The sequence below is a fragment of the Oncorhynchus keta genome, chromosome 35 (assembly GCF_023373465.1).
Source record: "Oncorhynchus keta strain PuntledgeMale-10-30-2019 chromosome 35, Oket_V2, whole genome shotgun sequence".
Classification (NCBI taxonomy): Eukaryota; Metazoa; Chordata; class Actinopteri; order Salmoniformes; family Salmonidae; genus Oncorhynchus; species Oncorhynchus keta.
In genome coordinates, this window is record NC_068455.1 from 41,583,054 (window position 1) to 41,598,490 (window position 15,437).

The window sequence follows — 15,437 nt, forward strand, 5'->3', positions numbered from 1 at the left end:
CAGGTAACTAGCTACTTCACATGCTGATATTGACTTTGGAATTATTGTGTGTAGCTTCATGTGCTAGTCAGCCAGCCCATAGAGAGCGCATTGCATTGTGGGTTTTGTTGTCGACATGAGCTGCAACAGATTTCTACAACAATTTACCAAAGTTATTACAACAACAAAATTAATATATATATATATATATATATATATATATATATATATATATATATATATATATATATTATATATATATATATATATATACATATATATATATTATATATATATATATATATATATATATTATTCTCGCATATTAGTGTTATTTAATAGGAATTAGGGTTTTTGGGTGGATCTTTCCTTTAAGTGCTTATCTTACACTGCTAGGTGTATCTTAGTAGATTTCTTTTAAATCTAAAAAGTCATTTTAAGAATTTGAATGAATTGGATAATAATCTATGTTTTTTAAATGGTTTGTTGAAAAAGGTTTAGCGTTATTTACAACCATTTCCTCACTATTTCCCATTTAAGTTTGACAACATTTGCGAAATGTTTTCAATTTCAACTCAATATCTATAAGCTCAAGCAAAGATGATAATTGTTCACCAATGTTTGGAATCATCGATGGGGCGGTTGAAAACACATACACGGAAACATGCTGATTTGGCAGTTTGTTGTAAAAAATCCTGCTGCTGGCTACGTTTTGATGATGGATTTTGAATAATGCAAATATGATAAATTAGATGGCAAATAGCATTTTGCTAATTAATTATAATTAATCATGTTGAAGTCTTCTGAGGTGCAGTCCCTGATAATACTGTCGGTTTGATGCATTGCCCATATGAGGAACAATGCCTGGATCAACCGCTGTCTTCGGGCAGAACTGAGCTCAGACTGTTCCTCAGTTCCAATTTTTTCTTTTTTTTTCTTGAATGTGTCCTCCTCGTTATGCTCCACAGATGGGATTTCATTTGAATTTACAGTTACCCAGATCCATTCGTCAACTCAACACATGTGGGGGGTGTCTTCTGCTGAGGTGGGCCCCTGAAGTAGACAGTGGGGATAGATGTTGGGAGTCCTGTGTGTGTGTGTGTGTGTGTGTGTGTGTGTGTGTGTGTGTGTGTGTGTGTGTGTGTGTGTGTGTGTGTGTGTGTGTGTGTGTGTGCGTGCGTGCGTGCGTGCGTGCGTGCGTGCGTGCGTGTGTGTGTGGTTGTCTCAAACACTCCAGGAGCAGGACACCAAACAGGTCAATCTAGGCATCACACTGGAACCTTTGTATTGTTGTGTTTGCAGTGTGTGTCTCGGTCCGCCTCATGTGCAGAGTACCTAGCCTGCCGATGCACTGATCTAAAGCGCTTACTGTGAAGTCTAGCCTTTGTCTCCTAGACTTAGCTCTCTTGCCGTCTTTTTCTCCACTGTCATTCCAGTGGCGTCGCTCAGACAAATCCTGTGTGCAGTATCGGTGGGAAAATAAAAAATATTGCATCTCTGATCTCCTGAACTTTCTCTTCTTCATACACCTAGAGAAAGAGAGCTGCTCACGGCTCCTTAAATGTCTGCCAAGGGTCTGCTGGGTAATTAAGAGGAGAGAGAGAGCGAGAGATGATCAGCCAGTGTCGGGTATGGTATCGGGGCAAAACAGTTGAGGATTTATTGTGTGCACGCCCCATGTATTGTGCGTGTACTAATGAACAGCGCAGTGAGAGAGAAGGTTTTGTTTTGTATTTTTGCCCGAGCACTACAAAGCTGATTCAAATAATCAAAGCTTGATGATGAGTTGGTTATATCAGCTATGTAGTGCTAGGGACAAAATCAAAAATGTGCACCTGGGGATGGTTTAGGAAACCCTGCTGTACACAGCCAGGATGTTTTTTTCCAGACTACTGCATCTAGTATTTATCCAGGCCGGAATCCATCGCAAATTGACATCTGGAACACCTAAACGTATAGGAAAAGGACAAGGAATTGTCTTGGATGGAAAAATGTTGTTCTCTAGTGAAAGATCCACAGATGATGCACTGTCAAATACACACATCAAGCATCAAAACTTCAAGGGCATCTCAAGATTCCGCTCGCAGTATGTGACAAAGCCATAAACACAGCGCATCCAGACGGTACAGAGCCACGGGGAGAACAGCAGCCAGCAGCCTCCTTTGAGTGATCGCATAATGTTGTCTTTGGATCAGCCCGTGGAAGCTATGGCACAGATCATTCATGTTACCGGTGTTGTATACATTAAAAACAAGGCGACAGTGGTTGGCGGAGGCTCTCCTCGGCAACAGAGGAGAGCCTATTGAAAATGCTTGTGCGACTTAGACAAGACGGTGATGTCATCAGGCTGGATGGAACATGCATTTCCTCATGCTGTCTGTCTGTCTGTCTCTGTCTGTCTGTCTGTCTGTCTGTCTGTCTGTCTGTCTGTCTGTCTGTCTGTCTGTCTGTCTGTCTGTCTGTCTGTCTCTGTCTGTCTGTCTGTCTGTCTGTCTGTCTGTCTGTCTGTCTGTCTGTCTGCCTGCGTGTGTGTTGACACAGGGTGCAGGATACAAACACATCCGATATGCTGCTGCCTCACCCTTACAGTGCCCTCTAAACCAGACTGGATGGACCACAGACTAGACAGCGAAGCAACGCCAGATTCACTGGTGCTGTTTCTATCACGGGTGCAATAAATCCTTGTAATAATTGATATTGATAACTGAGCAGGATTTACAACGCAGTTAAACATGTGTTTATGCGTTCAATGAAGGTGTATGATGTGATACCATAGTTATTCTGTCATCATTGTTTTTATCAGATTTTTCTATCCATGTGTTGCTGTTTAAAAGGCCTGTAGGATGGTGGGTTGTTGCCCCAATGCCCAACGTTACATTCTGGGATTAGTTGCTGTATACTGTAACTCAGTGAACTATACTGAGTAAATAGGTTTTTGCACGTGTGCGGCCTGTGCTCTTTCTCCCCACTCCCTCCTACTTGCACAATATGCACAATACCTCAAGCAGAGAGGGACACTCCAAAGCGTGAGCACTGATTTCATGCACAGGACAAGAGAGTGTGTGTGTGCCTCACAATATCAAGAGGACAGGCCAGTCAGCCCACATGACTTCGATACAGTCTTCTGCTGCTCCCTTTACAAAAACCAACGTCTCCCAAAAAAACGGCTGCAACTTGCGTCAGTGTTCTCAAAGCAGTGGTGGCGTGTTCGTCTGGTTAGGGACGAGTTGTCTTTAACAATGTACCTCTAAGTCCCCGGGCCCTGTGCTGCTTCTGCTGCTAGCTCTTGGCATAGGACTTCTTGACAAAAAAAGGACAGTGGGGATGGTCAGTGAGGCCAATAAAACCTTTTGCTTTTCATCCCAGGGCCTGCCACAAGCTGTCATGGCTGCATAAAAAAAAAATTGAGAAGACAGTCGCTCTCTGGCCTGGGCCACGCCGTAAAGTGTGTCGTAAATGTGAATTTTTTTACAAGTCTTGGTAGAAATGTTGAGAAATGTTACTGGTGTTATTGCTATCATTATGTATACATGCCTAGCATTTATGCCAGCACTTCGTCTTGACATAGGCGTCATAATAGACCATTCATAGAAACACCAGCTGTGACAAGGACAGTGACAGTTCTTCTGGCGGTAGTGGACCACCGATTGGTGGGACTTGTTGATTTGTGGCGCCACATTCCAGTAATAGAGCCGTTGATTGTTGAAAAACAGCTTGACTCGATGCAGGTGCAGTTGTCCCCATCCAGTCCCATCCGACGGCCATGTCTGGTGATTTGCAGGAACCCATTTGACAGTGATGCTTCATCCTTCACTTTCATTGTATCATAAAGCACTCTGGTGCTGGTGCTAGTGGTGCTAGTGGTTAGGCTTTGTCATCATTATGGTGTCAGTGGGACCAGGGGGAGTTAGGTGAAACCGGAGCTAGTCACCCATGTCTCAGCCTGGTGGAATTAGATCATCTGGCCAAACGATGTTCCCAAACACACCCTGGACAATGTGACACACAGCAAGGGCAGTCGAAACTGTCTAGTGCCCACAGCTAGCAATAAGCTTCTAATATTAACTGACATCAACCTATGATGCTTAAAAGGGACCATGTCGCACCATATGAGATCTCTGCAAGTGAAGCGCTATGTCTGGATCTATGTTTATTCAAGGCTAAAAGCAAACAAAAATACTGTTCTCGGCTATAAATGTTCTGTGAATTACATGGGCTCTTTGATTTATGCAATGAAATGTTGACACTGGGGTTTCTGGGTCTGTTTGCCAGTGCCAGATTTGGTCAGCTGACTACTCAAATAGAAGCTGCCTCACCTGAGAATGAACCTGATATGAGCCGTGCTTGGGCTGCAGCGTCTCTCAGATTTCTCAGACAGGAAGGGGGGGGGTGTTAAGGTACTGCAGACTGCAGACTGTGTCTCTGCCTGCGAGCTGGTGGGAGGTTACACACTGATCTCAGCTCAGCTTGCCGGGAAGGCGGGCGGCGGGGCGATGATGTAATGTCGTGCACTGACTCCTCAACAGCGCTCGCTCAGATCTTATCAGGCTCCCTCGGAGACGGAGGCAGAACAGTCTTGGTCATGAAGCACCTTCATCATCATCATCCTCATCTGCATGGTTATTCACAGGACTGTGTATTCGTATACTAGTATATGTATTATTGGTGTTTGAATTGTGCCATTTTGATCTGATTAAGTCTGATGCAGTGCGCTACATGGGGTGAACTATAGTTCACAGAAGGTGGGTGCTGCTAAATGTACTCAGCATATAGCTCACTTCTAGTATGATTGAAGGAATCACCATATACTATCATATGAATCAGTTCTCGTGCTTTCATAGGATTATAACTAGACAAGAGAGGGGATATAACTTAAGAAAGATAGGTTGGACAGTTTAACGGCACATCGCACATTCCTATCCATTCACCTTGTATAATGTATAAATTACCAAATTAATGAATTGCTTTTTACAACATCTGCAATGGGTCCCATCAACTTACACTACACTCCCCCTCCACTCCTCTAGTGCCATGCAGTCATTTCAGAGAAATCATACGATCCCAGTCCTTTTGTAATGGAGGGGTGACCACATTATACTGTGGGTTTTATGCCATGTAATTAAAGAGATCACTGGTTTATGTCCTGGGCAGGCGTGGACCCCTCTGATTCACAGCCCTATAGGCAGTAAAGTCTTGGTCATACTTTTTACAACTCTTATACTTTCATTGTACCTCTACTTTGTTTTAACGGCTAAAGGAGGTACCAACTTTGCTGAATCTACTTAAGGTGTAAAGACAGAGTGTTGTTATGCGGAAGGGAAACCTGGTAGGGTTCTTTCCCTGACTGGGTGACTTGGCCAGGGAAAAAATGCCAGGCCCTATAGTTCTAGGCTTTAAATAGGGCCCAGGGCTTTTCCTGGTCAGGTCATGTGGTCAGGAAAACTCCCTTGGTCCGACTCATGGTAATGGTCTGTGCCTATTGAAGTGCAAAGTACAACAATGGGGACACACCTTACTCACAGCCTGGTTATTTCACTGGCCTAGCCTAGCACACTGTCACTGAACCCACTGTCCCTGTGGTAATGTTTGTGTCAGAGAGAGAAAGCCAGAGTCAGAGTGAGCGAGCGAGAGGGAGATGAGTCAGAGGAACACTTGTCAGGTGATGTCATCCTCAGTGATCGCTGATGACTGGTCCCAGCTGTTTCAGTGCAGCGAGACACATGCTAGCGCACCTGTCTGAGGCTCAACTCATTGTACACCACAGTACAGTACCTCTAGTGAGACAACTCTCATAAGGCCCACTGACAAGACAGGGGAGTTCAAATGGGCACAGTGTGGCTTTTAACAGAGCATGCCATGGTAACTGGACAAAAAGTATGCCATCGTAAGAGGGCCAAAGAAGTAGCCCACTAGTTTCACAAAATTGTCTCAACTGAACAGACCTCTTTTCAGAGTACAGCATGTTTAGATTAGTGTCCGTTCACAGAGCAGTATTTCCTGAAAGACAGATCCTTAGTTTGATACTAAAGTATGGAAGGTGAAACACGTTTTCGAGAGATGCCACAGGCTCCGCCTGTGGGATAATACCGTGACTGCATTTGTATGACTACATTAGTGACACACACAGCTAGGTCATTGTGATTATGCTCAGATGCAGTCACCCACGATGCCATCTCCCCATCATATAATATCACTCAGATAAGTCACTTTACACTAGGAAACAGTCCAGGTTGATGTTATGCATTGCTTTATTGTAATAGAGTTGTGGGTGGGGGGATTGAAAAAAAAAATGATATCCTGCAGAGTTGGAAATTCCTTTCAGAACATTGAGTAAAGATACGGTCCGCTTGTACAGTACACTCAGTTCCTTCTCAGTGGTCAGATGCAGACAGTACAACAAGGCAAAAGCTTTTCACATATTAAATCAAGAGCCATTTCACAGTAATAGCTGTGCTTTGTAATGGCCATCGCAGCGGAATAACTCTGATTTATTCCGTCCAGCAATCAATATCTTTGAGGGTTAAGATTGATGAGCATTAAGTAGCACTATTAACTGTAGGGATAAAAGTGTCCGAATCTGAATCCCACCACCCTACACACTCAAAGTAATCATGTGCAAAGGGAACAATTTGACAGCCCAATTCACAAATACTGTAGATGGTAACTGAGGACACATTTTCTTAATGAATATGTGAATGACTCAGTGCATTGATTTCTATTGTGTGGTGAAAATGGGAAATGTGCGAGCAGGACTGTCTGGTTGTCCGGTTTTCAGTCTTCATTGATGTTTCATTTGTGAAAATGTTGCATATGCTGAAACCAGCAGATTGTATATGTAATATTACAAATATGACCCTTTCAGAAGTGGCCGTTTTAGTAGGGGGATCATTTCAAACTGTCCTTCATCATATGAGCACAGACCTTTAAATGACTACCAATATGGCTTCGACTAAGTTTGCACATCACAGCAATATTCCTTGATTGGTTCTCGACATATTAAAACATCAGCATTTGAGATGAAGGGTCTGATTTACAGAACTAGAGAGGTATAAGAGTGAGTACCCTATAGATTGCATAAAGACATCTAAGTGACATACAGTATATACGACAGACTCTCCTTATGAAATGTTATTGGAGTGTAACAGTATGCTGTGGTGTCTTGCATTTTCACTGTACTTTGGCTGTTAGCCTTTTTTTTTTTTACTTCAGGGGCTTATTGTACAGGCATGAGCCAACAAAAGCGGGAGTCTTTCTTGTATTTCATGCACACTCTGACATTAATCAAGTGTAAGCTAAATAGCATCCCAAAACTTTTCTAAAGACAGCTGCAAAAACTCTGCACAACACTTGCCTCCAGTTCTGAATCCCCTATAAACCACTTCTAGTGGTGATAATATTTCCTGGACGGTCAGCAGTAGTTTATCACTGGACTGCATCATTAAGAAGCGGGACCCAGCTCTAAAGTATGCAGACTCTAACTCCTGCAGTGCACCTTGAGGCCTTGGAGACTGACATTCCTGTGCACAAAGGGACATTATGGCAGAGAATGACAGGCCTAAGTCCTCTCTGAGGGGTTTAAGACAGAGACTGAGAAAGATGATAAATTGCATGGTGAGTGGGGCTGAGTGCATGGTCGGAAGGGCCTCTCCTACCAAAGAGCACCATCTGCTGTACGTTTGGGCAATTCCTTCTAGTGCACTGCCGACATGCTCACATGTTATTAAAGGGCCATGCTGGGAATAGATCGCACTGTTGTTATGGCCTCACTGATGGAAGAGAGAGCGCTCTGGACTGAGATGTATAGTGTGTCGGTACGCAGTAAATAACAAGGTCTTCGTTCGAAAAAAAGAAAAAAAAAACAACGGTTTTCTTTTTTAAATACTCCCTCTGTTACATTGATTAAAATGGTCCTGATAATGTTTTTAGCATGTTTTCTGAATAGTGCTATTGTTGTAATGATTTTTTACCCCTCACATAATAAACTGGGTGGTGTGTGGTTTCAGGGATTAGGAAACACAAATAGTGTTTATGTGGTGGAGAGATTGGTAGACCAAACACATTTCCCTTCCATAATGGTCACTTCTGATTCAAAGTAAAAGTAGCATTGCTGTAATGGTTTTCTTCTGGGGAAAGAGAGGCGGACCAAAATGCAGCGTGGTTAGTTTTGTGCATCTTTAATAGAGATGAAAGTACAAAGTGTACAAAACAAGAAACGTGAAAAAACCAAAACAGTCCTATCTGGTGCCACAAACACAGAGACAGGAACAATCACCCACAAAACACAACACAAAACAGGCTACCTAAATATGGTTCCCAATCAGAGACAATGACTAACACCTGCCTCTGATTGAGAACCATATCAGGCCAAACATAGAAATAGACAAACCAGACACACAACATAGAATGCCCACCCAGCTCACGTCCTGACCAACACTAAAACAAGGAAAACACACACGAACGATGGTCAGAACGTGACAATTGCGAGATGAAAGGCATTAACTTGTCAATGTAGGAGTTCAGTGTGAGCTCCCTCCCTCCCTCCCTCCCTCCCTCCCTCCCTCCCTCCCTCCCTCCCTCCCTCCCTCCCTCCCTCCCTCCCTCAATGTAGAGCAGTGGTCTCCCCCTGCAGTAAGTGCTTGCCTTGTAGCGGGCAATATTAAATCCTCTGAACCACGTGTGCTACGAGAGTGAAGAAACAGGATAGCTCGGGGGCGAGAAGCCCCGCCTAGTGCTGGTATCAAATGGCCATGTCTGTCCTCTTAAAACAATGAGCTGTTTATGGTCAATTTTAGCAAGCTAAAGTACCTCTGAAGGCTGCATTCTCCTGAAACCCCATACTGCTTGGAGCAACAGAGAACAGAAAGTACAAGGCAGGCTAGACTCAATACAACAACACATATGCATTCTACCATGTCCATCTGGGCCCTTCGGCACACAACCACATAAAACACAAGACTGTCTTGGCCTGCTGGACACGACAGTACACTGCGGTGAGGTGAAATGATACCCGTAGTTCCTTCGTTCCCCCCTCTAGTAAACTAGGTTTATCCAAAGACTGATAGACATTCTGTGGTGACTAGACCATTAGTGCATCCCCTGGGTTCAGAGGAATTACTTATTTCTAGGATGAGGTTTTGGGTCAATATCAAAGCCAAGGCGCCCTGTCATCTCCTATTCCATTCTGGGGGCCCCAAAGCAGCCTAATTGTCAATAAGAAGAGGTGGTATTGACACCTGTGACACCCTGCTGGTATTTTGGTCTGCTGCAGAGGGCCAGGAGGATCTGTCTCAGAGAGTGACTGGCCATGCCAATAATAAAAATGTTGCAATTTATGAAATGCCAGAACCATCAAAGCACTGGTCAATGGTGTCCATAGTCCTCCCATACAGCTTTGTGGGAATGGATTCCCACAGCCAGTATTTTTATCCAAAGGTCTGAGGATCTCTGGGAAGAGGTGAATGCATGAAAGGGAATCCTGTGTTCAAGGAGTGTCCAGTTAGAGACACATTTTCAATAGGATTTGTGTCAATCGGATTGGATGACTGGAAAGTGATGAGACCTCGTTGGCCCAACACAATTGTGTGTCAATCAATGGAAGGTGGGCCAGGAGATGAGTGTCGATAAGGGCGAAAGCCAAGGTGGGATGTTGGTCAGCTGAGCAACATTTCAGCACAAGTCGTTTTTATCACCAACAGTCAGGTGATGTACAGTACATAGGACGGATATAAGATAGCAAGGTATAGGAGGAGTATTGAAAAGATGATCTATTCTAGACAGCTCTTGCCCAGAGGGAGCAAACTGAAGTAGGCTGCATTAGTGCACATCAATGCCAAAGTATAAGGCCTTGGACTATTGGATGGGCATTATGTAGAGATACACCCTCCGGCGACTCGGAATCACTTTAGAAGGTTATACCCCTCTTCGAGAAAACAAGCGTTCCCATTATATATTGAGAAGACAAATATTATCAAAATAAGTAGTGTGTCACAGCTGCATTATGTATGCTTTGCAGCTTGACCTGGATAACAAATGCAAAAAGGCTGTTCACGATTTCTCCAAATGTCCATTATATGGATTTCCAGGCTAGGCAACCTGACACAGTACATCCACGGGGAGACCTGACTTCAACCTCATGCTGACGCTGTAGTTACCAGCATCACTGTCTTTATGAAAACACAGGCAGAAACGGTGACAGTAACACAAAAATAATCCCTGGAATGGGGGAGAACACTTGGAGGCATGATAAATATGTAAAACGTCATTTCCAAAACTGAGCATTGCATTGTGTTGTAATTTGTTGACGTGGCAACGGGGTGAGGACAAATATATAAATAAAGCTTGGTGGAAAAGTGCAAGCTGCTGTTCCGTGTGTAAGTAGTGTTCGCTTACTGTTTGAATGCTGTTGAATGTATACTTAACTACTCACAGCTCAAATGTATTCTTTAGCCTGAAGGTGTACAGTAGGCTGTACAAATACTACTTCTGCTTGATGTGTCATCTTTTCATCTACTGACTGAATATGTGATGTACTGACTCAAACCGAAACCGCTACTAAACTGTTTCTAATGTTTTGCTATTTTCTAACCTATACTGAGTATACCAAACACCTTCCTAATATTGAGTTGCCCCCCTTTTTTGCCCTCAGAACAGCCTCAGTTTGTCGGGGCAAGGACTCTACAAGGTCTCGAAAACCTCCCTCAAGAATGCTGACCCATGTTGACTCCAATGCTTCCCACAGTTCTATCAAGTTGGCTGGATGTCCTATGGGTGGTGGACCATTCTTGATACACACGGAAACTGTTGAGCGGAACAAACCCAGCAGCTTTGCTGTTCTTGACACAAACTGGTGCACCTGGCACCTACTACCATACCCCATTCACAGGCACTTACATACTTTGTCTTGCCCATTCACCCTCTGAATGGCACACATATACACAATCCATGTCTCAATTGTCTCATGGCTTAAAAGTCCTTCGTTAACCTGTCTCCTCCCCTTCATCGACACTGATTGAAGTGGATTTAACAAGTGACATCAATAAGGAATACGAGCTTTCATCCTGGATTTACCTGCACAGTCTATGTCGTGGAAATAGCAGGTGTTCTTAATGTTTTGTATATTCAGTGCAGGAAAAAACATTATCCCACATACACATCCCACCTGGGAAAAGTGTTACATTTATTTTAAATAATGTGCGTTTATAAATAAATAATGAAGAGTGAGTCACCGTGCAGAAAGTAATCAATGAATTAACCTGAGATTCAATACTGAACCATCTTTTGGTCGACGGTTTAATTGCAACAGTGTTGGGTGTACAACCTGCAGGCAGACAATTGATAGTAGCCATTAGTGAATGATTAGGTGGAGAGAGATAAACTATATTCCGTTGATTTGGCCGGCTTACATTTCCAACTTTTGCCGGGGAAATAATACATTTTGTTGGAGATCTATAATGCATGACTTTATATTCATAATTTCCATGAGTGAAGCTTCTGGCTCTCTGCATTCTGTCATGTATAAAGAGAGTTGGCAGCTTGTCGATGTCAAACATTCTACAGTGTATATGTTGTGGGCCAAATCATAAATAGTTGTTTATTCATCAAAACACAGCAGCATTTAAATGTTTGGTGTGGGGATTTATAATGAGAGTGACATTTTAAAAGGCGAGATTTCAAACCCTTCGTATGGCATTTGAGACATGTTGAAGCCTTCACATGATGTCAAAGCGGTTCTTTACAATTTCCATTTGTTGGAGAATTTTGTCACTTGAGCCATCTGAACCAAGTCTAATTTGATTACTTGAAGTGTGTTGGAGAGGCTCTTTCGTGTGTGATAGGAGACCCATGCCCTCTGGTTTAGCTATACATTGAGAAGCAATGATAGACTGGAGAAAAGAACGAAACTTTTCTAGAATTTCTCTGGATGCGATTTAATACAACTGTCTGTTTTGAGGCTTGAGATATGTTAACAATTCCATTTTCAGGATATATTTTAAGGGCATATTTTGCACCATACCTTTGTCAAATGTATTGTATGACCACTTTCTATATCTAACTCTCATCTATCTTGAACAGGCCCTTGTTCCCATGTTCTTGAGGACACAGAAGCCTGTAATCAAATTGAGGAGAACTGGGCGCTTGGTGTCTCAACCCTAATTCGTGTGCTTGCAGTGGTGACCTTTGACATTTTAACACAACTGGTTCGGGTTTGGATCCATTTATTTACCTTAGTCAGACATAAGTCAGATGAGGGGATTTTGCCCGTAAGGAAAGAATTCATGGAACGTTCAGCATAAATAAATGATGGCCATCTTTTAGGAGGCCTCAGTGACAAGAATCTACCGTTAAGACAGACCAGTATTGATCGCAGAACATGTATTTTGCTGCATGTATTACCTGTGATTTCATGTACTGCTTTCACATAGGATTCACGGTATGTTGCCTGTAAAAACAAGTGGGCAAAGTTTTACGATGTCTATGATCCCCTTTCAAACAGCCCCAATTCTACTTCTTTCTCGTCGGCATTTGCCTTGTATAGCGCAATTGCTTTAGCCAGCAAGGAGCCAGACCCAAATTTGACCCTGTTGTTGTGACAGTTGTCGTGGTAACCTGACATGATAGCAGCAAATTGTTTTAAATTCCTCAGCCAGAATTTGATACGATTTTTCACATTCACAACAGTAAGTTAGCGGCAGTAATTATATGAGCTGGCTTGACAGCAAGTTTAAGTTAGCTATCAAGCTAGAAACAATTCACCATTTGGACCAGGCTGCTGCATGCAGACTGACATTATGTTTGGACTTTTTTATAACGACAAGGACAAGTTTGATGTCGGACAACAATAATAGAATGTTTGTGCCAAAGCCGGTAAGACGAAAGGGGAAATTTATACTGAGTGGTTGCGTGCCGGCAAAACGTCTTGGTTCGAAAGGTAATAGATTCAAGTCAATGAAATCAATGCATTCGCAGTCGGAAAGAATGGTTTTACTGAAAGGAAGCCCATCCTGTGAGGGTGTCCATGCAATATGTTCTATTCCACATATGACGACATCACGTGGGGTTAGAGGCGAAAAGGATAAGGGCCGAACTTGAACGACTCTTTATTACAATCCTAATCACAAAAGCAGAAAGCAGACCACTCTTTACTTGGCTCTTTTCCTTATCTGCCTTTCTGCTCATCTCTAACTATGTCTCAGGAGGGTTACCCAACGGAGGCTTGACACATATCCGTTTCCAGGGAAAACATGTGTAGCTACCCTTCTTTGTTTAAACACTCAAGGCTCAAGACACTCCACTTAAAAACACGTTTTCGAACTTAGCCATAATTCTGTACGAGTTTACAAGTTAATCATTTTAAAAAGTACCCGTTTCCTTACTTTCTATACGACACGACCTCTGTACTCGTTATGACTCTTGAACTGCTGCTACAGCCACGAGGTCTCGTGTTGACTCTTGAACTGCCACTACAGCTACGTGCTGCTCAACCACTAGCGGGACCCCCCTAACTCCCTCCCTTCCATTCCCAAAAAACAGAACCCTTTTCTGGGCCTCCAAAATGTTTGCAGTTTCCTATTCTATCCACTCCTCTAAGGAGGTTACAGCTGTCTGTTGACTGCCAACAGTTTCCATTGCTCATCACTGTTCAACTCTCCGTCTCTCCTGGAGTCCATTACCAGGTCTAACTTCACAAGCTTTATTAGGCCTCTGACCTCAAGCAACGTTCTGTATAAATGCTGAATGGGCTCTTCTGCAGTCCGCAGCCGGTCGTTCTGCAGTCGTTTTTTCTTGTACGTCTACAAGGTCCAATGTCAGATATGTCAGAATCACGGAGAGGACAGAAGATGAATTATTTGTTTATACAAGTCAATTGTTTATGGACTGTCTAGACAGTGTTACCTCAGACATGTCCAGACAGTGGTGGAAAAAGAATAAGTGTGGAGAATAGGAGCATTGACTTTAGAGTTCTCAAGGCAGTGCTCACCGAGAAAAGTCTGCTCGAGGTGGATTGAGGAGTTGTTTTTGTCAATTCAATTCCCTCTACAGCAAAAAGTTTGACTGTATCAACAATTTAGAATTGTGGACTTTGCAGTGTCAATTCTTACCATACAGCTATGTCAGTCTGGTCTCAAAGTCTAGACAGTAAATACAGTAAATGTAAATCCAGGACATTAATCAAATATCTATGATATGTTCTGTTTGCTATGCTTACATAAGACCGAAGGTTACTTTTTGCAAAAATGAAAGAAGGGTGGTTGGGTAGGCTAACCCTACCCCTAACCTTAACCCAAACCCATAGCTTAGCTAACGTTTGCCACCTAGATAACAGTAGCGTTATCCACGTAGAAGCCTAGCTCACGTTAGCCACAGCAAATTGGAATTCATAACAGGTCATACATTGTGCAAATTTGGAACGCATTATACGATGGCAATTCCTAACATATTGTACGATTTGCAATTGGTAACATGTCATACACATTTGAATGCGTAACATATCATACGAAATGGATGATGGACATTCACAAATGAATACATAGCATATGAAGCATAACATATCATGCTAACTGGATTTACTTTTACTATGTTACATCTACCCCTCAGTCCAGGTTGGCTATCTGTACTATCTGTACAGTCGATACTCAAGGGAAAAGAAGGACACAGAGTTATTTTCTGTGGCTGTAGGAAAGGATGACTTCACAACCATGTTTTGCCAGCCAGGGAACTATCTCAGCAAGGACTGGCAGCTAGGGACTATCTAGGGACACTGCAAGGCTAGATCCCAATGGACTCTCCGGGAACTGCTGGGAGATGGATCCAAGTGGTAACGGAGGGGAGAGGGGTATAGTGGTAACGGAGGGGAGAGGGGTATAGTGGTAATGGAGGGGAGAGGGGTATAGTGGTAACGGAGGGGAGAGGGGTATAGTGGTAACGGAGGGGAGAGGGGTATAGTGGTAATGGAGGGGAGAGGGGTATAGTGGTAACGGAGGGGAGAGGGGTATAGTGTGAGGGTCTGGAGGAGATGTGGAAAGTATGGGCTACTGACATATTTTCAAATGGTATCAAGAATATACATATCCTGTCTTCAGGTCCTGAGCAGTTAGATTTGGGTGTGTCATTTTAGGTTAAAATGGGGGGGGGAAAGGGTCCGATCCTTAAGAGGCTAAGAGATGTCACAGGTAGAAGGCGATATCATGGCTCTCACTCTATTAACAGAATTGAGAGAGGGACACAGCAACTTTTACCACAGAAAACAATTGGCAGGTAAAGAGTCACATACAGTATGCCCCTACTAGAATGAACTGTGTGTGAGCATACTGTCAACGTCTCAATGTGTTAGCACATTGACACTGTATCTGTTCTGTGTCTCAAATAAACATGTAACATTCCAGACCAGAATATCAGCCTGCTCTGACGAACACGTCCTCAATGAGCGATTGTGTAGGCCTAGTTGTGCCTTATAAAAT